Source organism: Monopterus albus, unplaced genomic scaffold, assembly GCF_001952655.1.
Source record: "Monopterus albus unplaced genomic scaffold, M_albus_1.0 scaffold249.1, whole genome shotgun sequence".
Lineage (NCBI taxonomy): Eukaryota > Metazoa > Chordata > Actinopteri > Synbranchiformes > Synbranchidae > Monopterus > Monopterus albus.
Window position 1 is genome coordinate 458,169 of NW_018128129.1, and position 27,412 is coordinate 485,580.

Sequence of the window (27,412 nt, forward strand, 5' to 3'; positions counted from 1 at the left end):
TCAGATGGTGGTGTGTAGGATGACTCTGGTGGTCAGGAAGAAGAGGAGAGGAAAGACAGAAAAGAAGACCAAGTGGTGGAAGTTGCAAAAGAAAGAATGTCATGAGGAATTCAGACAGAAGTTGAGACAGACTTTGGGTGGTCAGGACGAACTTCCAGATGACTGGGAAACTACAGTAGAAGTGATCAGGGAGACAGGTAGGAAATGTGCTAGGTGTGTCATCTGGAAGAAGGAAAGAAGATAAGAAAACATGGTGGTGGAACGAGGAAGTACAGGACAGCATTCAGAGGAAGAGGCTAGCTAAAAAGAAGTGGGACATAGAAAGGACTGAAGACAGTAGACAGGATTACAAGAAATTGCAGCGTAGGGTGAAGAGGGAGGTGGCAATGGCCAAACAGAAAGCATATGATGAGTTGTATGCCAGGTTAGAAATGAGGGAAGGTGAGAAGGACTTGTACAGATGATTCGCTGTGGCGACCCCTAACGGGAACAGCCAAAGGAGAAGAAGAAGAAGTAAGCACTTTATAAGCTGATACTGTGTATATGTATGACAATAACCTCAGGTACACAGATGTGAGTGAAGTGCACAGTGGAGGTGATTAAAGCATAAATCGCTTTCACTTCTGTCATTCTACAGTCAAGAATAACAACAGTAAAGACCTACTAATGCCCCTTGCGGTTTCAGTGTTCTTTTGACCCAACACTGAAGTGTTGGACAGACACAGTAGTGGAGCGTGAAGTAGCTAGTCTTTGATCCGTAGTCTTTCCAGAAGTAGGCTTAGGGTTTTTCTTCAGGGTGATTCCAGAGGGTCATAGAAATATAACAGCATTAAGATTAAAAAGCTAAAAACTAATGGTATACTCCTTTACTGACACATGCTACTCTTTTTCTTCTGGCAGATGCCACTCATTGTTGGCATACTGGCATATGCCACTGCTGGTTATAGTATGTCACTGCTGTGTACCACATAAAAACAACATGTTGCTCATGTTCCACAGATACCCCTTCCCTGTCATACTAACAAAAGGCAGATGCCACTTCTTTAAGAAGCTGTTTTCTCTGGACTATGTTCCTACTTAATGTAGCATCTAGGACAAATACAGTATCAATCAGGTTTTAGGATGCACCACAGTGGTATGCCATAGTCAGCTCTGCTGCCTTCAACACAATCAGGCACACTGTCCTTTTCCAACATTCCTTAAGTATGTGATGGGCATTCAGGAACTGGCCTTCAGTGGTTTACCTCCTACCACCAGGACAGATGAGCCTTAGTTAAGATTGGTAAAGTCAGCTGTTCCTCTACACCCATCTCCTGTGGAGTACCACAAGGCTCTAGATTAATCTCTATTATATTTTCTTTATACAGCGCCTATAAAAAGTATTCACTCCCTTGGATGTTTTACCCTTTTATTGATTTTATAAATCAATCATGGTCAATATAATTTGGCTTTTTTGACAAAAAAAATTACAAATAAACTTCTTTAATGTCAAAGTGAAAACCGGTTTCTACAAAGCGATGTCAATTCAATAAAAACACATTGTTACGTCCATGGCCCTGGCCACCCCCAGCACCTCATCAGGTGGTATGAGTAATCCCAGTAGCACCACCCCCGCACAGGTGGGAGTGCATTTCAGGCAGCGAGGCACACCTGCTCTCCATTATCAGAGCAGTACTTAAGGAGAGCGCTGGTGTGTCCTTGTCGCCAGATGATCACTTGTAGTCCACCAGTAACTTTGCTTGGCATCCATGCCCAGACCCTATGGAACAACTGCATCCCTGTTGTTAAGCCTGACTTTTTTTTTTTTTTTTGGGAACTATATGTTGTCAGTTTGTGGATGTTTTAGGCATCGGCGTGTTGGAGTCCTGCCCTTTGTAATTCTCTCAGCACCAAGTGGTGCTGTGACTGTCACCTGTTTTCCTCAGTGCGAGGAGATCTGCTCATACCAAGATTCTGGATCTCCACTGTCCGTTTTCATCACGTCATCCTACCGCCTACTCTGCCATGGACCTGCTCATCTGACCGGCTGTCTCCTGTGCTTTCTCCTACTGCCCTGGACTGCTTCTTTTGCCTGCGGCGCTCACCTGCCGAGAGCTGGCAAGGTCGGCTAATCAGGTCCACAGTGTTCCACCAGAACTAGCTCTAACCTCAGCATACCTGTTCAGCTCTCTCATGTTCTCTCCCTCTGCTCTCATTTAGCTAGCTGCGTCCCACCTTCAAGCCCGGGTTGCATCACCAGCAGTCCAGTCCACCCAGCTGCTCTATGACCAGCGAATGAGACCAGCTCTGTCACTTCTCCTCTGTACACTCATTAAATACACTTACCTTGTCAAGCCTGAATCCTGCAGTCTTTCTGAGTCTACTCACACACTACATACGGTGTGCTGTAACACATATAATGCGAAGGATAATCACCTTTATTTGGCCAAGCATATTACACACAAGGAATTTGTTTCCGGTACAGAACTGAGGAAGCCGATTTGAACCAATAACCCTCCGGTTGGGAGATGACTGTTCTACCCGCTGAACCACATTCGCCACCCAAATAAGTGATTGTGTAAATATTCATTCCTTTCAAAATGACTGGCCTAATTCAACAGAGGTCCAGGCAACTGGTGCTGGTAGTCTCACACTTAGTGAAATGAGAATCACTAGAGTGCAGTGAATGTGTCTCAGGCGATTGTAATATAAAGACACCTGTGTCTGGAAGGTCCAGTCACTGGTTAATCAGTCCCTGCCATGGGTTGTTGTTAGTTATATGATCCTCTATTTTCCTCTTATAGTCCTCTTTGACTGCCTTAATGCCCTTTCTCAATTCAGCCCTTACCACGCTGTACCAGGCCTCGTCTCCAGACCTGAAGACAGAGTTGTATGCTTTCAAAAGAGACTGAACCTCACCAGTCATCCAAGGTTTATGGTTGGGATACACTCGGTTGCGTTTGTTAACAGTCACATTATCAGTGCAACATTTGATATACCATAGAACAAAACAGTTTCAGTATATTTTTCTAGGCCCTGGTGTTCAAATATTGACCATTCTGAGCTGTGAGAGTGCTCCCTCTAGCCAGTTTTTTATAGTCTTAATGACCAGCTTAGTTTGCCTCCTGAACAGGATGTATGCTGGTAAGAAGAGCAGTGAGAGGTGGTCCCAAATGTGGAAGAGAAACTGCTCTGTAGGCATGCTTAAGGGTAGAATAGAGATGGTCCAGAGTGTTTCCCACTCTGGTGGTGCACTGTATGTACTGTACAAATTTAGGGAGCACTGACCTTAAGCACACTTTATTAAAATCGCCAGTGATGATGTACACCCCTTCAGGATGAGCTGTTGCTGTTTGTTTATTGCTTTATGCAGCAGGGCGAGAGCCACACTGGAATATACTGTATATAATTCACTTTCAGCTGTTCCCGATAGGGGTCGCCACAGAGAATCGTCACACTGATGACTGGCATGGTGGAGTGTTTTACACTGGATGTCCTTCCTGATGCTACCCTGAATTGAACCTGGGCTGCAGCAGCAAGAGCGCTGAATCCTAGCCACTAGTCCATCAGGGACCCCGTCTGGTGGAATATACATAGCAATAATAAGTACTATTGTGAACTCTTGTGACAGATAGAAGGGTCTACACGTAATAGTCATTGCTTCCAAGTCGGGAGAGCAATGGATGTATACAGTGCCTTGCGAAAGTATTCGGCCCCCTTGAACGTTGCGACCTTTTGCCACATTTCAGGCTTCAAACATAAAGATATAAAACTGTAATTTTTTGTGAAGAATCAACAACAAGTGGGACACAATCATGAAGTGGAACGAAATTTATTGGATATTTCAAACGTTTTTAACAAATAAAAAAACTGAAAAATTGGGCGTGCAAAATTATTCAGCCCCTTTACTTTCAGTGCAGCAAACTCTCTCCAGAAGTTCAGTGAGGATCTCTGAATGATCCAATGTTGACCTAAATGACTAATGATGATAAATAGAATCCACCTGTGTGTAATCAAGTCTCCGTATAAATGCACCTGCAATGTGATAGTCTCATCCTCCTCCTCTCCTGGTTCCTGCCGTCAGCCAATCTACTCTCCTATTCGCCCTGGTCTCCTTAGCCATCATTGCCCTTCCCTGGTTGTATGTATTATGGACTCTGTTGTTTTTCCCATTAAATCATCTTTTTCACTAGCACCTGGGTCAGCAACCTTGAGTCCTACCTTAGGTCTTCCTCATCCTCCCGGTGAGGGGGACTAAACCCTAACAGCTGCTTTTAATAGGGTGAAAACTGGTGCCAGCAATGAGTGTTGATGAAAGTAAAAAGTCCATAGCTGTGATATGGCTAGAACAGGAAGTTATGAAAATAAAAGCACAAGACTGAAAACAGGTGGGACAGAATCATGACAGTTCTAGATACACGTCAATGAGGACGAAGCAAACAGAAAGCAGCTGAGCACAGTTTGGAGCTGCAACAAAGGCTCGGAAGACTTTTGGACAGAAGAGACCTCAGTCTGTGGTTTTTAATGAATCAGCAAACTTTTTTTATTGAAACAAAGTAACACATTAACAAAACAAGTGCTCATTCCTGTAGGGCTCCTGTAAGAAAATAACCAATACCTACCCCAAAATAAACTTAATAAATATTCCTGTATTCTTTAGCAGTGCAAGCTGGCATGCATCAAATGTAACATTGTGCTGTGGTTAACTGAAGGGAGAAGCTCAAACTTGTTGGTAAACTAGGCTATAACATGTCTCAGAAGCAAAAAAAAAAATGCCAGTAAGAGCACTGTTTCAACAGAAGTACAGGTTTGCTGCTTGTCTTGTTTTTCCGACAAATCCATAGCCTGACGTTAGAAAGCATCAATTTAACTACTGCATCATATGGCATGGTTAAATCGATTTTAAATGCTCAGAAATGGTCCTGTCACTGTTTTACATTTAAATACCAATGTTAATGTGGTTGAAATCATCACTGAAATTCATGCCAGCTGATTGACAGTCTAGGTTGTATATGTATTTTTAAAAAAGAACAAATAGTTGAATAGTCACACTGAACAGCCAACTGACAGTCAACTAACAAAATTCTTGGTCAGGTACACCCCTAGTTATTTCAAAAGTGACACTTGCAATATTTAAACTCTTTCACTGGAAGCAGCAGCTCATTTCTAGCCCAAAGGGAGCGATCCATTCTTTGGCAGAGAACTGTGGCTCTGACTTGGAGGTGCTGATACTCGTTCCATCGGCTTCACACTCAGCTGTACACTGCCACAGTGCGCAATGGAGGTCAGAGTTTGACAAAACCAACAGACCCACTATCTCCAAAAAACAGAAGCAATTCTAAGCTCCCCAAACCAGACACACGCCTCCCCCCACCTGCGCCTTGAAATCTTGTCCATGAAAATCACAAACAGGATCGAAGGGCAAGGTGGAACCTGGGCCAGCACCCACTGGGAACATGCTTGATTTCTTGCAGAGAATACAGACATAACTCTCACTCCAGTAACACAAGGACCAGATGGCTTTTAACAACGGCCCTTGTAACCCATGCTCCCAGAGTACCCCCACAAGACCCCCAGAGGGACCCATTCATAAGCCTTCTCCCAGTTCACAAAACACATGAAGACAGGATGAGCAAACTCCCATGACCCCTTCAGAAGCCTCACAAGAGTTGATGCACATTTCATAGACATTTCAAACTGGTTCAGCCTAGAAAGTTCTCCTGCTACCTTGAAAATGTTAGTTAACCCAACTTAGGCTGAAGAGTTAGTTTAATGCTGTTTCACACTCTAGCTGATCATGATACATTGATACAAAGTCTCAAAGCAAGATTTAGTGAGAGCTGCTACTTAGATTTAACTGCTCTAAAGCTGTTAAACACTTATTATAACACAGAATTCAACTCTGAACATTTCAAGTCTGGTGAGCCTTTTAGAGCTGGAACAAATTATGTAACTATGCATGTATCAGAGCAGTAGGCCTTCAGATTTGATTAGGTTTTAGTCCTCCCACAAAACTGCTATGCAATAACTAACAAGCCTATATTGCCATCCTACATGTGTTACATTTCAAATGATTTTGATAGCTTTTGACAAAGATATCCATTTTTAAAATTTTTCTCCATTTTAAAGATGGGATTTTTGTGATCATTTTGTTGCCTTGACCTTTTTCAGCCAAAATCTAATCACATCTAGGGTTGGTCCTCGCCAATGTCTTTACCAAGTATGGTGATTATCCATGCAGCCGTTTGTCTGTAATCCTGCTAACCAACACACACACAGAACTAAAAACATAACTTCCATGGTAAAGTGAAACAGGACATCTACTGTTCCCTGTCCCAGCTCTTAATCAGAGAGCAAAAATCTTAAGAAAAAAATATAATGAGTGGAGAGAATAAATGGTTGAACAGGTAGATTAAGTGTGTTACAATAATAATAATATCTTTACATTTCCAAGAGGGGATCCCCTGATAACGCCACTATTGTAAAAATATATATTTTACTATGATTAAGTCTGGTACTGTTTCACATAAGGGAAAATATGTTTTTTTATCAATTAGGTCAGAATATTAAATAAAATATTTAATGGAAAATGAACATGGGCATATTATCTGGTCTGGAGACAAAATATGAGCTTGTGATTATAATGTTCTGTATAAATGGAGTCAAGTTCTCAAATATCGAGCGTCAGCTAGTTTTCCAGTTACCTGTTTAAAATGTTATTATTAAAAGATTGTTCAGAAAATAAAATGGACATAGAACAACAACCCCTATATTTCTCCAATGTGGGTTTGGAAGAACTGCAGTTCCTACATATACCCACTTGATGGAAACAGCACACTGTGATTTTTAATGTTACATAATTTTGCAAGGTACCAAAACTGTTTGTACCAATCAGATAAGGCCAGAAAACCCCCACATATTTACAGCAAATAGGAGATTAATTCTCAGTTTAGGCTCTCAGTGAGGAAAGACGGTGCAGTAAAAGGCTCATATTAAAGACACATGTATCAGTATTGTGAGAGGAGTGCCAAAATGCAGTGAAATATTTGGATTTGGCAGCTGGGGAAGGCTTCACAATAACACAACTACTGCTTAAATTGTCTAACCAGCTACTGGGAGAGCTCAGAGAAATCTCAGCCTGTGTCTAGCAATACAGACACTTGGCCTCAACGAATCCCAGCAACATTATCTGGCTGTTATTCAATTAAATGACTCAGTGTCTTTTGTTTCAAGGTGCGTTTAAGTCCCGTTCTTTGACCTTATCTGCTGTCTGGAACATACTGTAGTTTGGAGCCAGGGCAAGTTTCCAAATTTCCCAATACAACATGTGTGTGAACTGAACACTTAGATAACAAAACACATTTTGGTGCATACATGGATTAATGTATTAAATGTCTTTTTTTTTAAGGCACTGCTAAGCAAGGATAAAACCATTCAGTTCAGTTAGCTGTCATTGTTCTAAACAGTGATTGAGGTGGAGATGCATTCTTCAAGATTATTTTTGATTAGTGTCATTAAGGATGACATCATAATCCCAAGATAATGATGACCCATTGGGGGGGCTTACATTTATGAATACGAGCCAATATATTGAGTTCAAAGACAGTTCTTTGTTTATGTTCCAGTTGAAAGCCATGATGATCTTTATTAAATTTATTTTTTAGGTCTGATACTTTCCACTTCACTACCACTCAGAAGGGAATGTTATACTGTTTACTCCACTATTTACTCTTCAGAGTATTCTTCAGAGATTTCATATAAAATACTAGTCATTACCTTATATCATATTGACTGCTTACAAGTCAAGCAGGAGACTTTTCATTTTTCAGATGTCTATAAATTATTAGCAGTTTCCTTAAAGAGACATTTCCCCCCTAGTCTTCACATGATTTTATTTCAATAATGGCTTGAGGTAGAATGAAGTGGATTTCCAAAACTCTAAATAAATCTGTGCAGCAGAACGTCTTCTTCTTTCCAGTTAATCATCTGACGCCCCCTCACATTCATCTGGTGTCCCTGAGGGGTCTGATCCCTCAGAAGGGAAACACTGGAATAATCTTCCTAATGTTATATAAAGTAGTCAAAATCAACACCACTTTGACCAGCTTCAAGAGTAAAATGTTGCTCGCACACTGATGCAGTCAGGAGACATTATGTTGCAGAACAAGTACTTGAACTGCTGAGACATTGGGTCCATTTTCCTGATTATGCTTAAAATTTTTTTGCTTTTACTTGTAATGGAGTACAGTTATATTGCTGTATTTATTTGGGTAACAAATATAAGTATTTCATTCTCTTGTTTCTGCTCATTTTGTGTCTATTTGTTGTTAATTGACTTTTCATACAGGGGCTCTGGTTCAGGGGTAATCTGATCCCTTGGTCCCTCAGGCCTGTGCCCCGAGGGCCCATTCAGTAATGCATCCATGAGTATCACAGTAGAAAACAACCAGCTCTCATCTAGGATGCCCTCTTATGATGACAAAAGACTAGAATGTCAATTTCTCTTTTTTCATTTTGTTTGTCTGTGATGTTTCAAGATGCTGACCTCTGGCAGCCCAGACTTCTCTTAAACAGCTGTAAACCTGGTGAAGTCATTTTCGTGAACTTGTAACCATTTGACTATTCCCACAGGTCAGGAGCATTATACTGCATTAATCAAGTGAGAAGAAAGACAGATGGGGATGACATGCAACAAAGACCCCCAGCCAGAGTCATACCCAGAATACTGGAGCTCATCATTTGCACCAAAGTTAAAGTGAGAAACAAAGCTTACACTAGTTTTTGAAAAACAGCTTTCTCTGTCAGAATTAATCATGCTTGTTACTTTAAGCCCACCTAAAGCCAAGTCATAGTGTTACATCTTGGACATGCAAAAAGGTTTGTCTCTCACCCAGTACAAAAAAAAAAAAAATGAAATGGAAAAATGTAAATGTTTGAGCCAAGTTTTGAGTTTAGTCACTCACAAGCAAACATAAAACACATGCACATTTTCACCATCATCTCGATTTAATGATCCAACACTACACTAACACTCAGCAATAAGTTTTATATGACTGACATCGGTTTGATTTTGTGCTGCACAAAATTTCAGTTTCATCTAGTTATTTAATCTGTAACTGAGATTTTGTGCTGCACAAAATTTCAGTTTCATCAAGTCATTTAATCTGTAACTGACAGTAATTAAGTCATTTAATCTGTAACTGACAATAATTCCATGATTCTGCCATGCAATAAGAAGTCAAGCTGCAGAACGGGTAGCACCAGATCTACTCACACTTAAGTTTTCACCTAACAAAAATCAGATACTATGAGGTACCTGTAATATAGTCCGTTCTTTACCCCCCTATGCATAAATTTGAGATGCAACATGTACATGTACAGCCACATGCCCACGTGAAGCTAAAAGCTTCGTGCATAAAAGTTGGGTATGAAAGTTTTGATAAATTAGGTTTGTTTCAAGGCGGATGCTCAAACACTCCTGAAATAAGATGATTGTAGAAATACAATATACTGTAATATGAAAATACATCATCTTAGAAACATGGTTTAAGTGTTTCCAGTTATTCCTTTGTTGGACCATATCATACTATTAGTGCATTACTTCATGTATTATGTGCATTTTCTTGGAGGATTGGTCCACAAGATGTCTTATCTCTACAATAATCAGATTCAGCAACCAAACTACTGAGGGCCATGCCTGGAGCTGGTTTTTCACTCTGGTGAGCGTCCATTTACTTCAGTGCACATCAGTGACCTCTTAAAGAACTGGTTTTGAGATGTGTGTGTGAACTGGACTGGAGGGCTTCGTGCTGATGTTGATCATAACGCTGCTTGACAGCTCCCAGAACAAAATGCTCCAGCTGCTAGAAGGCACACGCACTCAGCTGTACACAGCTAATTTATTTATAGGTGGAGAGGATCAGACAGAGGATGGGCTCGCAAGGTCAGCTGCCAATGCATCACTGTTTGTTTTTCACATTGCTGGATGGCACTTCAGACAAAGCCCCCAAATCAGAAGAATGTTCTTTGAGGCAGTTATCTGGGGAACAGACAGCAGACTGATGCAATTTTTCAACTTCTTTTGCTAGGTGTGGAAAGGTCTGTTCATGTGTGAATGGTCTGGAATCAAGTTTAACATGCATGAGGTTCAATACTGGTCAACCTTTGCAGAAACAGAGAAATCACTGCAATAACTGACATGTTGCATTGTTATCAAAGTAGCCAACAATCATTAACAATCAATCCACTGGTCATAATAGTCTATATTTACAACATGTATGATCACCTGACTGCTTGTGTTTCTGGTGTTAGAAGATAATGGCCTCCCTGACTGTCCTCCATTCATCATTTCCTTGCAAGGTCATTCACATCTGATATCTGACTTGTTATCTCATGGTCAAATGTGAAGAACTCTCAGCCAGTTCCAGACTGGTGACTGTAAAAAGAAAAAAGCTGATGCTAGGAGCTCAGATAGGTGAAGTGAGGGGTGAAAGGAGCTTCATCAGTACAGTTTAAATATATACATATGCAGCTGTGTAGACAATGGCAGAACTGGATCCTTGGCAAGTCACATTCTGCAACAGTTTTTTCATGATATTCATAAAATGATTTGCCCCAAACCCACCTAACAACATCATTTTGGAATAGTTAAAGCAGTGTAATCATATTTCAGCACTCAACTGTTCATACTTAAATTAGAAGGACACTGACAAGGTTCCAATACAGGGTTGATTTCTTACAAGGTCCAGTGACTGACTTACTGTTAGGGTCCAAACTGATGGTAATGGAAAACTCATCAGGACTATTCTGCAATAGCAATAATGGGGAAAGAAAGAAAGAGGATCTTGCTCTGGTAAATTCTTAGATATCAGAACAGTCATTAAGATAGCACATCACCAGTCTAAAAGTACTGTTAAACAAAAATCTCAAAGCCCATATACAGTATACATAGCAGGTAAATAAGCATATTTGACTGTCTAGGAGTTACAGAGCAAATCTGTTGATGTGGCTCACCACCAGCTGTTCATACTCATGGAAAAAAATATGCTACACAAGCAGCCTCCTAGGGCAAAGAATGAGTGTTGAAATCAGTGCAAAAAAAATGAACTGTATTGCTATAGTTTAGGAGTCTCAAAGATTTAGTCCATTTCATGGGTGACAAAGTCTTGGTGTAGTGCAGTGGTCAGGTTTCTAGTTCAAGGCCTTAAAGGCTCAAGTTAACATTTGCATTTTAGCTATACTTACACTAAACCATCTAGTATGCCTCTGTGTTAAAAAGGATAAGGATTGTTATTTTTTATATTAATAGACTTTTTAGCAATGTCCATAGAAAGCCATTTTTGGCTTTTCCCATTTACGGGTTGCCACAGCAATATTTGGCAGGTGTTTTACACCGAATGCCCTTCCCGAGGCAACCCTGATTTGAACCCGGGCTGTAGTGCCTTAACCATTAGCCTACCAGGGATGGCTATTTTCAGCAAGCTCCATACAGAGACTAAAACCAATTGCCTCTACTCAAGGTTAATGTCAGTTCTCAGTCATGGATTAGCTTGTTTGTCTGTGCCACACATCTTCGTTGTTGTTCAAAAACAATTAAAAGCACATCAGGAAAACATGCTGCTGCACTGGGTGACACGTTTTTTGTTACAAAACCCCAGACCCTACTATGTTGTCCTAAAGGCTCCAATCATAATATCTTGCGGTTTGCAGAGTCAGAGTCAACTGTGCATGTGCGAGATCTTGCTTGAGCTCTCTGTTTTGTTTACACTCTGCTAGCTCATCATGCTCAGGCCAGGGTTTGCTAATTTAGAAACATTACCCAGAACATTCTATACCCCCAGAGTTAATTGTGAATTGATACTGAGTTAATAGGTTTTTTAAACCCAAAGGTTTAAAAAGTTTTTTTTGCCCCAAAGGCTCTGAATGACCATAACCTTTTACAGCAACTGAGGTACGCAATAGTCAAGGGCCCATTAATGAGATCTCTGGATATGAGTAATAAATATCAGGGTCTGGTGTTTCTTAATGAGTAAATATGTCACTAAGTCCAGCAATGTGCTTCACTGATGTGATTTAATCATTTTTGAACAACAACAGAGCTCTATGGCACAGATGAACAAGCTGATACAGGACTGACAGACATTAACCGTGAGTAGAGGCAGTTCATTGGTGGTTTTAGTCTCTGTTTGAGGAGTGTTGAAAATAAATAAAATTTTGAGCATTGCAGCTCATGGTACATTTTGAGTAATAGTTCTGTACTACACGCAGTGCATCATTTCATCTTACTTGTCCCTCAACTGTCTCTTCATGGACTTTGACAGTGTATTTGAGCATTTTGACACTGGTTGTGTGGAAGCACCTTCAGCTGCGTCGGGATGGAGTACATAACAGCTATAGTGAACAGACTCCATGAATTACCTGAGCGTGGTCTGATAACAGTAAATCATTTGCATGTCCTGTCTTTGGATAACAACAAGTTTCAGCTAAATACCAGTTCCTACCTTCATAATTTCATTTATGCCGAGCTGACAAAGCAATGAGGAGCAACTGGGGCAGTTTCACATGATACCCTGTAAAACCTGCTGATGGCTGATCTGGTGGTTTTTGTCAGTGAAGGGTTTTCAGGCTGAGAAAAGAGAACAGGCTGTAAAAAAAAGGAATGGCACTCTAAAGTTATCTAGGTTATGTAAGCTAACATTTCAAGATGAGGGCCTGTGTAATTATAACTCCACTCTACCTGTGATTGATGATGCTAGGTCAACTAAATGGTTCTTACCATGCTTCAAGGGCTTTCTAGCAGGAACAAGTTGTAGTGAGTAGATACAGTATATGAATGCTTATGTTGGCTGGGATGGAAACAGAGAGAGTGCTTCACCGTTAGTCTCAAGTGCTGCAGAACGAGCTCTCAAGACACTTCACTTCAGAAAGTGAAACTAAGACCATAAGCGACTGGTGATATCAGAGTAACCAGTTTGAAAAATCTGTAGATGTAGGAAGCCGATATTTCAATAAAGGCTTAGTTTGATTAAATATTTAGCCAGGTAATTAAAAACTCTACACTTTGTTGATGGTGGTTTAAATTTTTTTTTAAATGTTTTAATTATAAAAAAAACAACAACATTGTGTCTATAGTAGCCTGATAACATCTTCTGTTGTAGAAAAACCCTGCATATGCTTGTGAACAGCAATTTGAACTCATTTGCCCAATTACATTCATGTGGTCTTGAAAGTGCTTTGATCAGACTTGAACAAACAGACTTGATGCAAACAGGTTCTGCATTTTTTTTTTTTAATCTGCGTGCATACATATAGCTGTGATGTTTGACAGCAGGGACCGTGTCAGCTACAAAAAATTAACAGTCAAATTAAGCTTTGGTGTTAGTTCCTAATAATCAATAAGCAAATATGTATTCTGTGACTCAGATATGCACTGACAGGGAAGAATACAAGGTGGAAGACAACATTTTGTTCTAACAGTAGCCTCAGTAGCTTCTGATGTCATTTAAACAAGAAGACATCAGGTGCAGGTTACATTTATTGATACCCAGAGGTAGAATCAAGTGGCATTCGTCAACAAAAAAATGACATACAACATATATTAATCATGAAAACACATTAAAAATCATAGAACATCAAAAAAGCTCTTTATGGACCATGCACAACCTTATTCAAATACTAAATGTTCTTGCACATTCTCTTCAAGCCCTATAGAGAAACAAGGTTGATTTGATCACAGACTCACTCCTGGAATACTCTGTACTTAGTAAACATAAAACACAAACATTTTGAGATTGCAGCCTTCTGCCTTCATTTGCATTTTACTAATCCACAGCTGCACATTGATGTTATATATGTGTTGGTGTTGAAATGTCTTACAGGGGTAGATAATCTGCAGTAGTAGTGTCACGTTATTATCAGAATCTACTCTGTATCAAAGCAGCCAACCTACTGCTCTTTAGCAAACTTGGATAACATCCAAGTTAAACATATAATACACAAAAGCAAAGGTGAACAGACACACATCATGTGATCAGTGCCATCCACAGTACTGTATGCATGACAGGAACGTTCACAATTCGCTGCCAAAAGACTTTGAAATCTTCCACTAATAATTTACCTGCAAGCTGTCATCCTGCAAAGAGTTTAGAGCCAGTTCACTACAAACTGCAGTAGGAATTTGGAGAAGGCAATAAGTGACAGTTTAATTAGGTTGCTGGGACATTGATGCTTACTGTATATTAGGCAAAGTTAATAGATTTATGCTACACCTTTAAGAAAAACACGTCACTTAACATTAGTTTTTCATTGCAGAAGATCAAAAATGACCTAGTTATTTACTTACAAGAACAGTATTGTAGAGCATTCAGTGTTCCCAACAGACAGTTTAGTGACCCATTCTTGTGCTTAGCATTTAATAATAATAATAATGATGATGATGATAATCTCTGGTTTCGTTGAAGACACTGTGGATGTATTATTACACACAAGTTGAAGCAGTAGCCTACGTTTCCTGTCCTGTACCAGGCCTATTATAAAGCAACCAACCGCCATCGAAGGAAAAAAACCCCAGTGAGTTCGCAATAAGGGCGAGGCTTATTTTGTTCGGTTCCTGCCCATGACTCGGCTCTCTGGGTCCCCGTAGCGATCGGTGTGAGCGCTGCAATTGTCATTTTCGTCCGTGTGTCGTTCTCCAATGTTTGATTTAGGCTCCATGTTGAAGTTTTTTTTGCGTCCGGGGCACAGCTTCTTGTAGCCTCACACGCCGCTAACCCATCTGACAAACAGCCACATACAGACACAGACGCGTAGCACTCGCTTGATTTGCACCAGCGCGGGTCATTTCAGGATAAACGCTGGCGCTGGAGTCCCGTTCAAATAGCCAGCGGAGATCAACACCGATTCCAGTGGAGGAGGAATGCGCAAGCACCGGGACTCCAAATAATATGCGGATACGAGCTTCGTCTTGTATATGCGGTAAGTAACATTTTAGTGTATTTTTTGCCAACGGTCAATCCGATGACAGCCTCTCCACAAACTGGGTGACTGACAGTATGGCAGCTGGGTGGCTGTACATTGCGCTTCCGAAGCTACATGTGCACATTTATGTTCACGCTTTTACGTAGCCACCAATGTGTTTTTATGTTCCCCGCGGTAGGTAATAGTGTTGTCCGAACTACGTTTAAAAAAGGTGCAGTTCAGTGCTGCCTTGCTAATCGGCTGACGTTTCACACTCGGATTATTATGATTTAGACATTTTCAGAATTATTCGAGCTTTTTTGACATTTCGGAGTACATTTTATCCACCAAGCAGAACTTTATTGCTGTACTATCTGAACTTCATAATTGGTTTGCACTTTTTCCTCATGCCACCTTGGTGTATTTTGTCGGAATGTGTTGCAGGAAAAACGGACAATTCAGTAAACGTTTTTAACATTTTATTACGCGGGTGTTGTGTTTTATCCACGCCGAATTGAAGTCTGGCTCGTAACAATTCAAAAATCTACTCAGAAGTTGTTGTTACAATTGGCTAATTTTAACAAAAACCGTGAAAAGTGTAAACTGATAGACAATTCGGTCCAGGTTCTGTCAGTCCAGAGAATAGCACGCTAGCTTTTACAAGACTTGAGGGAGTTGGGTTAAGGGCCCAACTTAATGTTTCCCCCCATATCCTAGGGCACCCTACCAGAATATGATAAAAGCCCGCTCACTGTTTATGAATTGACCATTACTTTCGCTTTCGATAAATCTGTCATGCAAAATAGTAAGCGCCTTTCACTGTTCATCTGAGACCTTAAGGTTGTACGTCTAGACGTGACAGCACAGTTTAGTGTACTGCACAGGCAGAAATCTGGGTTGTTTTCTAATGCTTCATGTGACAGATTATGTACCATTAGCCTGGGGAAAGGTGTGTGTGTTTGAAAAGTTGGCTGTGTAATTACAAATAATTATGAACTGCATGTAGCTTTGCCTCTGTAGTTTTCATTGTGATAAGTGACATGTTACAGGCATCCATGCTTACCATATGAGCATAAAATGATGCATTCACAGGCTCTCAGAAAATAGAAACGTAGACCACTGGTAGATTTTTTAAACAGTATTTTAATGTACAGCAGTTTGCCTCAAGCACCCAGATCACTAAATACACCCATGTTCTGAAACTGTGAATTTTATAACAGCAGTTCAGATGATGCTCTGACCATTTCAGACTGAATGCACGAATGCACCCATAACAATCATCTGGCCACTGGTTGCTTTGAATCACTACCCCTTGTTTGTATGATTTAAGCCCCTTTTAGACACCCACCCCTACCCAGACATTTTCTTGCTATTTCACATCTAAGCATCATGTATGAACAAAACGGCAAGTTATGTAATTGGCAAAGTGTTATCAGCAATTTTACCAGGTCAGATCGTATCAAATAACAGTCTGTTTTCTAAGCATCTACATGTCTGAAGTGATGTGGTCAAATTGCCATTGCCAGTAGCACGCTCAAGATTACAATAGTGCTACATAAGATATACATGCAGACACCATTTAATGTTGAGTAATATGTGACATTTAAACTAAACTTGGTGCAGATTTTATTTTGAACTGGTACAGAGAAGATACAGCAGCATAAGTTAATCCTCACTGTCAGATCCAATGTTGCTATGGACAACAATTTGCTTCGTATTTTAGTTGTAAATTTTGGTGTTGCTTTTTTTCTCTGTCTCGCACGATGCTGGATCTTGTGCAAACATTGTGGCTGTACCGGGCTAGGTCGTGCTATGTGCGAAAAATCCCTTGCTGGGAATTTTGTGGACAACAACTCCATGTCTGAATGCTAAAAAAGTATCTATTGCACTACTAGGCTACATGTAGCCTGCAAATTCATAGGTGCCATGTCTGAAAGAGGTTTTAGTGGGCCCTGCTGGCTTACATGACATTCTGTACTTGGAACAACCGGAGATAAAGTACATGCTAGGCAGTAGAAGACCGTGCTTTTTGTCCACCTGTATGTGATGGACTTTAGCTAGATGTTTCAACAGACTGTTCGTTTTTCCACTTTTCCATGCTAAATGTTGAACTCTTGGTAAGGAGCATTGTCAACATTCACTCTAGTGAAATGTAACTACACTTTTTAATGTTTACTTTTCTTCATCATTGTCACTAAGAGCAGGATCTGCCGACTGGCTGCGCAAGTTAAACTTGTGGAAGTTCCTTATACAGTCAGGCCTGTAAGATGTTTTCTTGGTATTTAATTCAGTTCAGTTCAACAAGGTGGTGATTTTATTTAGATATTTTGTTTATTATATTTAGATATTTTACATTTCCATTCACTGATTGACTAACGATTATCCAAAAAATTGTGTATTCTTAAAATAGGGGAGTGCGGGTAACATGGGGCAAAATGTTAAACAGACTTTTCATGTAGTTACATGAGGTCAAGCAGTGTGTGCGTCCAGTCACATTACCACAGTTGCTAGCCATGGTCTCCTGCAAAAATTCAGAAAGATTCATTTGTGTTTTGAAGAAATATGTGCCAAAGACTGTTTTCACAGTGTAAAAGAATTTTTTTCATTGCATTTTTCAGTTATTGAGGTGTATGTGTAAATCACAAAATCTAACCTTATATTACTTGAATAACTATCTTGTCGCCTACAACACTGCACCGAAATATTTGACATATAAATCGGTATTATAAAATGTAGTATGGTTGGGGAAATATGATTGTTTGATACAACCAGTGTTTCCCAAAGAACTGGATTATACTTGTGGCACATTTTTTTGTTGGAAATTAGCTATAGCAGTGCTATAATGCTGTTGTATTGTTCAAGTGACCTGTCCCTTCTGCACTAGCTGTCCCACAGCAGCAGCATGTAGGTTGCTGCCCTCCTCCTACAGCTCTCACCTCATGACCCTCTCTAGCTGCTTCAGCCAGTAAATAATAACACTGATCGGACTGATTAGCTTTCCCATGTGGGTTTTTTTAGGGATGGGCCCGATCCAATCTTATATCGTTATTGGGTCTGATATTGACGTCATTCACTCATCGGATATCGGATGGACAGGGCCAATGCACTTACTGATTCATATCCCAGTCCGATGCTTGCGCTGGACCATGAACCTGCTGTAACCTAACGTAACGTAACGTAACATGAGACACATCACCGGCAGCATGGTGGCGCAGTGATTAGCACTGTCAGCTCACAGCAAGAAGGTTCCTGGTTCGAGCCCGGGCTGACCCGGTGCCTTTCTGTGTGGAGTTTACTTGTTCTCTCTGTGCCTGCGTGGGTTCACTCCGGGTACTCCAGCTTCCTCCCACAGTCCAGAGCCATGCAGCTTAGGTTGATTGGTGACCCTGCATTTCCCCTAGGAGTGTGTGTATGGTTCTCTGTCTAAGTGTCAGCCCTGTGACTGGTGACCTGTCCTGGGTGGACCCCGCCCAGTGTCAGTTGGGTTTGGCTCCAGTCCCCCCGTGACCCTTGTTAGGATAAGCGGTACAGATGGATGGAGACATGTCACTGATCCAGATTCCATTCCACATCTTGCCATAAACCAGCAGCAACTTCAGTCTGTAACCAAGTGAGTAAATAACATTAGCTGTTGGTTTGACTAAAATTAGAAGATGTTATGGCCGTGAGCTTTGGACCTCGGATGTGAGCAGCATCGAAGGTCATCCCGTCTATTCAGTTGCACTTTACTGGACCCTCGATACAAAGACAGGTGAGACATGTTTTTAATTAATAATAAAGGGATGGCTACATTGTAAATGGTTAATGTGAAATCTTGCAATACCAAAGGTTCTAGCCCACAAATGGAGATTTGCAAGTGTGTAATCATTTGGAGAAATGTGTGCGTGTCCTTGGCCTCTGACCATCTAGTGGTTGCACTTATCCATCATTGCTCATATTTAATATTTTGTTTATTAATGTTGATTATTTTATTTGCAATGAAAGAGCTCTTGTATCAGAAAATCTGTATTGGAATCAGCAGTTGTGTATCGGAATCGGATCAGAACTGAAAACGAAGATGGGCCCATGTGAAAAATCGGCGGTGTTTATGAAATACTTATTTGCCCCACTGTATACTTCAACAAAAACTCCACATGGAAAACAGCAACAGGAGAACATGCACTAAAGCATATTGCTAATGGTGCCATCTCAGAAATGTCTCATTATGAAATACAGTACACTCAGTTTATTAATACACTTAGCTAAAACTAAGTCAGTCCTGTCAAAGCCTCCTTTATAAAGGCAATAATGATCAGTTTGTTGGAGGTGTCGATTCAACTGTATGGCCATTTTGGAACAGTTTGTGCTGTTTGAAATGCATTGCATTGGAACAAAAGCTGACAGTGGTCATGATTTAAACAGAACATGATTTAAAGCTACAGTATGCAACTTCTTTTCAAATATTTTTGTTGTAGAAATCTGCTTTGTCTTAATGTGGAGGGGTGCTGTCCAAGCTTCCTGTGATCCAGACTCATTGAACATCACTGGCAGCAGAAACATTAGCTTCTAAAGGTTTGAGTGAGATCAACCTCTCCAGCCAATTGGAGATTTTCTCTTATTTCTGCTTGATCACTAGGTTTTGTTGCATTCTCATTTATTGTAATTTCATAACAACAAACGTCCGAAGAGCCTGGCAGAGCGTGGCGGAGTGTAGCAGGTCGTCCGAAGAGCCGGGCAGAGCGTGGCGGAGTGTAGCAGGTCGTAACGGAGCAGGGAGAGGGAGTGCTGCGTGAAGCAGAGTGGACTGATTTGGAGTTTCATGCTACGCTACCTTAAGTTACATACTGCAGCTTTCTTGTCAGACGATTTTATTACAGGACTGTTGCATGACTGCATCAGTTTTTGTTAAACTAAACTGCCAACTGAGTGTATTCATTCACTTTTATATTAGTGTTCACAGTGATTTTATGAAGACAGATGCCTTTTTGGGACAGAATAAAATTTCCTGCTTAATTCAAGTTTGAGCCCCCATCAGCCTCTTGGTCCAGATATTGTCAGTCATCACTGACTAGCCAAGGCACAACAGTTTGATGTGCATTTTATCCACACTGAAACAAAGACCACCAAGGACCACTCTTGATGTGTAAGACCTGAGAGTTATCATGTTGGACTTTTATATTGTCCGCTCTTTTAACAAGAGACCATGACATTTTCCCATTAGATATGTCCCATGTGTTTTAAATAATCCACCTGCAAATGCGTTGCACATGCATTCGCACTCATTTCCACATCTCGTGTTACAATACAGTGCAATACAAGTGGCTTAAAGGATATTATGGAACCAGGCACAAAAATGGAACAAGACTTGTTGCACAGGCAGAAAATTCAAGACAATACACACACTGCTCAGGGGGCTGTCATCTCATTTTCCTTAATATAGTGCTTTTGATGTTCGCTATACAGCACTGTACAGCTTAATTAACCGCACGAAAAAAAATGTACTCACCTGTCAAAGACCATTTCTCACCATGTTGTGACACAAGCTCAGACAAAGCCAATGCTCCAACTGACGGTGTGGCATATGATGCCGTTGGCTATAGAGGTTGGCAGGCGTGTGTTTGCATGCATGTACAGGTGGGCATGCTCATAGTTGTACAGGGCTCACTTATTGTTCTTATTAGAGATTATTGTTACATTCTGAAGGTAATGTTGCCTGATATTAATATGTCCAGTCTTGCCAAAAAAGAATTACTGTAGGGTTTGTGGTAACTTAACCACAGACCAGTTTGGCTCACTCAGCTCTAAAGGCTAAGATACTGTAGCTCCTTGTCAATATCATGTATATATTATAATCCAGGGCAGCACGGTGGCACAGTGGTTAGCGCCGTTGCCTCACAGCGAGAAGGTTCCAGGTTCGGGCCCCACCTGGGACCTTTCTGTGTGGAGTTTGCATGTTCTCCCCGTGCTTGCGTGGGTTCTCTCCGGGTACTCCGGCTTCCTCCCACAGTCCAAAGACATGCAGCTTAGGTTGATTGGTGTCTCTAAATTGCCCATAGGAGTGCATGTGCGTGTGTGTGGTTGTTTGTCTATGTGTTAGCCCTGCGATGGATTGGCGACCTGTCCAGGGTGTACCCCGCCTTCGCCCGATTGCCGGCCGGAATTGGCTCCGGCCCCCCCCGTGACCCCGCTCAGGGAACAAACGGTAGAAAATGAATGAATGAATGAAGGAATATTATAATCCATTGTTAAATAGCTGAATACCTTTGGTGGTTGGTCATAGTATGGCTGCAGATATCCATTATTTGGATAAAACATTTTATTGCCTTCTCTAATTTGTTAATCAATTAATATTTGGAGCTTTATAACGTGTACCTGTACATGGGTTTCTGAAGTGATAATTGTCTAAATGAATTGTGAATCTAGGTGAACCTGCCACCTAGCCAAGGCTACAAGTAGCATTTTTCTAACTGTGACACAGATTTGTTTTGGTAATATTAATGACTTAGTATGATCATGATTTTACCTTTGCATGGAATTAACATGTTTTGAATTATAATTTAAGATTTGTGTAATGTTGGTGCTTTGCATCACATTAGCAGTAACCAGAGCATTCTACTGGGTTGCCAGATTTGCTCATTAGTCAGCACTAAGAATGGAGGCTGCCTTTTGCAGTTTGTCACACCTCACTGTGTAATGTACCCCCAGCTGATTTTTGCTGTGATTTGGTGCTATAAAAATAAAAGGGAAATAAATGTTTTATGATTATCTCTTTAAAGAGCACACATCAAACCCAGCCATGCAGATCTGTAATCTAATACTACCATCCAGCATTAGTGCTAGCTGCAGGTGAGAATAGCTAATTTCACTTGCAACCACTAGTGCTGGTTTTAAGTCGGCTGCCTTTGTCCAGTTACATCACACAGCCCCCTGCGTATTGTTGCAGTTCAAGAATTTCCCAGTTGCAAGTCTGTTTCATGAGTTAAATGGTGCTACAGTAGTACACAATATATCAGTGATGACAGTTTTTCTCAGTTGCTAATAAGCATTGGTCAAAAGTCACATTACCAAAACTCTTCCCACCGCTTCCATTGCCAACATGCATTTCTCACCTCCAAAACTCGCACAAGCCACCAGCGCACTTCATACACGCGCTCAACCACTGGCAATGATTTTCATTCAGAAAGCATACACTCGTAACACACAGAGATAAAAACCATTAACAACAGGTAACATTGCATTAATGAGCAACTTTTATCTTTGAAGTCTGAATGATTCATTATAGAATAACACTGTTTACAATATGGTAAATTACTTGTAAAACAAAGTTGAAACCAAAAAAAAAAAATCCTGAAATTCCAGAATGGAATAATGATTACAAAACAAAAGCCTCAATGACTTGTATAGTATAATCCCTCATCCTGCATGTCCAGTACTCTGGGGGTTCTTGTCCTTCACCTCTCATGCATTTGGCCACAAGTTGTCATCACACTGTATGTCTTCTGTGGTGATGATGCATCTTGGATTAACACAGGACACCTGGGTAGGCTTTCAGGTGAAATTGCAATTGGCTGTTTTGAATGATTATTATTTCACTTTATTGTATTGTAAATATTCTGCTAGAGTTTTTCAAGGTCATTGCAGAAGTGCACAGAATATATCATCATTATGTTTTGAATGTGTTTTTATCAGTTTTGTCAACACTGTGCTAGAAATATACATTGTTTTGCAGGTGATGGGTAATGAGGGATGAGTTCATGGACTTTGGTAGATGTGGTCATGAATGTCTTTTGTGTGAAAGCAATGAAAACGGGTTAAATTTGGTCCACACAAACCTCTGTTTTACCAACTGTATGAAATCTTGATCGGTGCATGTTAGCAACTGACAAAAACATTTGCTGCACTGGCTGGTGTATTTTTAGGAAGAAAATTTTTAGTCAAGAATAACATCAGCCTAAACTCACAAGTACAGTCACATTTTATTAGAACATCTATTGCTCCTGCTCCCAATTTATAGTGTTTATTACAGAGGATATTGTTCTTTCTACTGAAAAAATTCCAGCAGTTGTGTCCTTTAGTCCTCCCAAAATCTGTGACATGCCTTTACACCTGACACCACGGACCAAAGCACAAGGTGGCGTTTATCCACCACTACTTTATAATTTTGGCCGGTAAGAGGGATGCTTCAGGTTGTATGAATGAAACATGAGCTGTTAAAGGACATTAAAAAATCTTTCACAACTCTGGGTCTATAAATTCTTGATGACTGTGAGATGCTCTTATAGGAATTAAATGGCTTAAAACAGCTGAGGCACATCGCTTGGACAATCTGACAGAGCTGTTGGGGGTGTGGGAGTTCCTGTGTTCAGTGGTGCGTGTCAGGGTTCAGACAGATGAATTATTTTTTTAAATTCATAATGGGTGTGTTCTCAGTTGCTCTTTAAGCTAGGCAGCTAGCTGAACGGTCTGGTGCTTAGTAAGTTTAGCTACCAGTCTTTTCATTGTCATTGATACATTGTTATTATTAAGGGAGTAGGTCAGTGATTGATGTGTGCCAAGATTAAGAAAGAGCTAAAAAAAAATACAATCGCCAAGCAAAAGATAAGATTTTCAGATAAATGTAGTTTTTTTCCATGGATGTTAAAGGAAATATCTAAAGCTTTGTAAATGATCTAGCTAACTTGTATATTTAATATGCTCACTTCAAGACTCCATACAAAGGTCTGCCCTGATACAGTTGTTTTTCTGTTACTGGCATCACATCCACTGCTCCAAGTATCTCTCTTACATAAGTATCCCCAGTCTGTGGCTCCTCAATGACCCATATCCACTTCCCCACCACATGTGGCAGCATTTAGTTGTGACATGGATTATTACAGTACAGTGAAATTCTTGATTTCATAGCAATTATGCATAAGAAATCTCCCAAAACAAATTACAGTACAAACAAAAGCAATTACAGTACTTTATCTTGCACTTTGCAATATTCAGTAATGGTCATAAGTAAAAATTTTTTGTCCTCCCAGCAGTGGGTCTTTGAAGAAAACAGATGTTGGTCAGGAAATCTACTTCTGTTCAGATCATACTTTAAATGGCTGCGATCAGCCTCTCGTGCATTTTGCAAGTGCTAGGTTGAGCTCTTGTTGTGAAATGAATTCGCATTGTCTGTGAGGTTTCCAGTAACGGTGCATGTATGGGGAGCTAAACGCTCACACCAGGATACAGCAGGTTGAATATAAAGGAAGTTCACAGGTGCACTGAATCAGCCCTCGGATGAACATGCACACAGACAGGGAGGCCTATGGGTAAGCAGGAAGGCAAGGTTTGAACATTAATGCAAGGGGAACTCAAATGATAAGTTTACAGTTTGGATTTGGAAAATACAAATTTGAGCTTGACTCTAATATATAGCATCACTATCAAATTTGACTTTTTTTTTTTTGGATTTTGAGTTAGGGGTGTCACGTTTCATTTGAATTTTGAACATTCATTCAAATGTAGTTAAACTATTTGAACTGTGATGACATGTTTGAATCAAACCATGTATGTTATGTCAAGTGATTGATGATATTTGCCTTGTGGTTCATCAGAGGATGTTCTTAAAATTCACAGTCAGCTTGGCCAGTTACAGTCCTGTTGACCTCTCAGTACAGTAAGCTAGTGACATTATATTTGCAAAGACAACACGCGGGATAGTAGCGAGAATAGTTGTGCTGATCTGACAATAACAACACTGGAGCAATGTCAAGCTAAATGGTTCGCTGACTCAACAAAAAACCAGATGCCTGCTCAACATTAACACACCTGAGAACTCACCTGCAATCTTGCTACCCAGGTGAGGCACCAAAGTTAACGCTACCACAGACGAGCAGAGCCGCGTCTGTCCTACTGCCTCACCTCCTGTATTACCTCTGCAGCATGTCGTGATATCTTGACTAAGCTGTCCTGAAGCAGCACACGAATCAGTCAAAGCAGCAAGGGGTACTGACTAAAATTTTTTTATTTAATATTTAGGCCCAAGTCAAAAATTGCTTTGATGGGTGAGGCTTGTGTTTAAATTAATTTGAACAAATTACGTGTCGGTTTGAACCTCGTTTGAATGTGAGTTTTGGAAAAAGTGAGTAGCATTCTGAATATTGTACTGGTTTAGTACTCAGCTAGAGTAATCGCCCACAGTAGCAGTAAGTGGAAAGGTATGCCCTGGGTTTTATCTCATAAGTGGGGTGGAGCCAATCCCAGTCTACATTGGGCGAGAGGCAGGGTACACCCTGGACAGGTTGCCAGTCTAGAGACAGACGCACACACACTCACTCCTATGGACAATTTAGAGTCGCCAGTCAACCTAAACTGAATGGCTTTGCTCTGTGGGAGGAAGCCGAAGTACCCAGAGAGAACAAACGCAGGCACAGGGAGAACATGCAGACTCCACACAGAAAGGCCCCAGTTGGGATTTGAACCTAGAACTTGGGTGTGTGATGTATATCATGAACAGTAATATCTTAATTGTTGGTGTGTGATGTATATCATGAACAGTAATATCTTAATTGTTGGTGTAACAATGTGTTGGCTGCCATTATCAAGTATGTCAGTCTCCAAAAAACAAGCTTTGAGTGTCCGCACATTGAGTGCATCTTGTAGCCTAATAGGTCAGATTACTGAGTGTGTACACTGAAAGTGCACAGTGTGTATATGGTCATGCACCACAAGCTAAACTAGCGGAGCCTCCTAAAAATGCATTAGCAAAGTTAAAAATGAGTGGGCAAAGTGCTAGGAGACAAAATACAGACACCACCAGCCTCGCAGTCTACGCCGCTATGTTTAATTGCTAGATATGGATCACTCAAGTAGATCTGGTTTTGAAAAGACAGATGTTGCTCAAAAGACAACAGTCTGCAAACTGTCAGAAATTGGTTGCAGTTAAAGATGGCTCGGTTCTTGTTTCACCATCTGCGAACTAACCATCATGGACAGTATAAAGAATATAAAAAGCTTCAAGGTATCAGCAAAAAATACACTTGGCAAACATTTGCAGAGGTACTTGTGGTACTTGAATGCTTCATTTTTAAATAAGACTGGTTTCCCTAAATAGTTTTTTTTGTTTGTTTTAAAAGTCATAAAGCTAGAGAGCTAAAGCTGGACCGAAGTTAAAAGCGGACACCCCTCTGTCCACTGCATCACACACCAGTTGGCCTTTGAAATGAGCCAAGCTGCTGACAGTATCCCCTGCATAAGAAAAGATTGCATCATTCAGTCTGTGTGGTCTGGCTGCAGGACAAGGAGAAAAGAGGATCATACTATGAGGTGGCCTTCTATTCAGTGGGAAAGGATATCTTAAAGAATATTGACTTAAGTCTGTCTGCAGGGATTTTGGCTGTCTTCACTGTGTCAATCCTGTTTTAATGCAGTGAAATGCCATCTCTTAAAAAATACTTTCAAAAGCACCTAAATTGACCTCTCCTGCAGTTGTCCTTCATTTATGTCAGTTGTTGAAGTGTTCAGAACATTATTAAAACATTTCTGTGGAACCCATTGACTATATACATAAAAGCTGGACAAACCCACCGTGACGCCACCCATTGGTTTTCTGATGAGCAGGTTTGAACCTGAAGTCTGGCCGTCACCATCTTGATAGAGTTCACTCCGCCTGCTACGGCTAATCCAAAAAAGGGTAAAAAGGTGGAGGGTAACTGGAGCCGGCTAAACAGTTAGCAGCTAGCAGTCTATGGCTGCACCCTCACGCCTGTCACTCAAAGTGGACACGCCCTTAACTATGCATAACTTTTAGTCTCTATATAATTTACACAGGTGAGTTATATAAAAATTCAGCCCACACCTACTGTATATCAGAGTGATACTGAGATGACCGTAAAAGTAAGGCTTTAAGTCAGTAACTTGTTGAATATTTTTGAACATATAAATTAAAAACATAAATTTTAGATTCTTTGTATAACTTTAACAATGGAGATAAGATGTTTGTGTTTTAAAAGTTTTTGATGAAAAGGCTTTGACCAGTAACAAGAATGCATCATGGTTTTATAGCCCCCTCGAATGAAAGCACTGACCCCCATAGAATAGTGCTATAGGCCAGAGTTAAGTATCGTTCAGACTGTGGTTTCTTTGTTGAATTTAAAAAGAAAACAATAGCAAATCTAAACTTTGTTTTTGGTTTGTTTTTCTGAATTCAGTTCAATTCAGTTTTATTTGTGTAACACCAAATAACAAAAGTCATCTCAGGACACTTTACAAAGTAAGGTCTAGACCTTACTGTTATCAATATTATTACATAGGGAAAACCCAACAAATCCCCCTTGAGCAAGCACTTGGCGACAGTGGGGAGGAAAAACTCCCTTTAACGGAAGAAACCTCCGACAGACCCCGGCTCTTGGTGGGCGGCCTTCTGCCTCGACCGGTTGGGGTGAGTGGATAGAGGAGAGACAAAAGAAAAAAAGCAACAAGACACAACAATCAAACACTGATCAGGTCGATGTGGCCGGTGACTGCT

At 40.6% G+C, this 27,412-nt stretch overlaps 1 protein-coding gene across 4 annotated transcripts in view; it reads left to right on the top strand.

Annotated features, from left to right (window-relative positions):
* The first annotated feature begins 13,142 nt into the window (after nt 1-13,142).
* Nucleotides 13,143-27,412, top strand: part of thrb (thyroid hormone receptor beta) — a 105,802-nt gene continuing 91,532 nt past the window's right edge. For 2 of the 4 annotated variants that reach the window (XM_020620823.1, XM_020620822.1), the window contains exon 1: nt 13,143-14,952. The gene's annotated coding sequence lies outside the window, so the exon portion shown is untranslated. The remainder of the gene's footprint in view (nt 14,953-27,412) is intronic. The other 2 variants (XM_020620821.1, XM_020620824.1) reach the window with 2 other exon arrangements.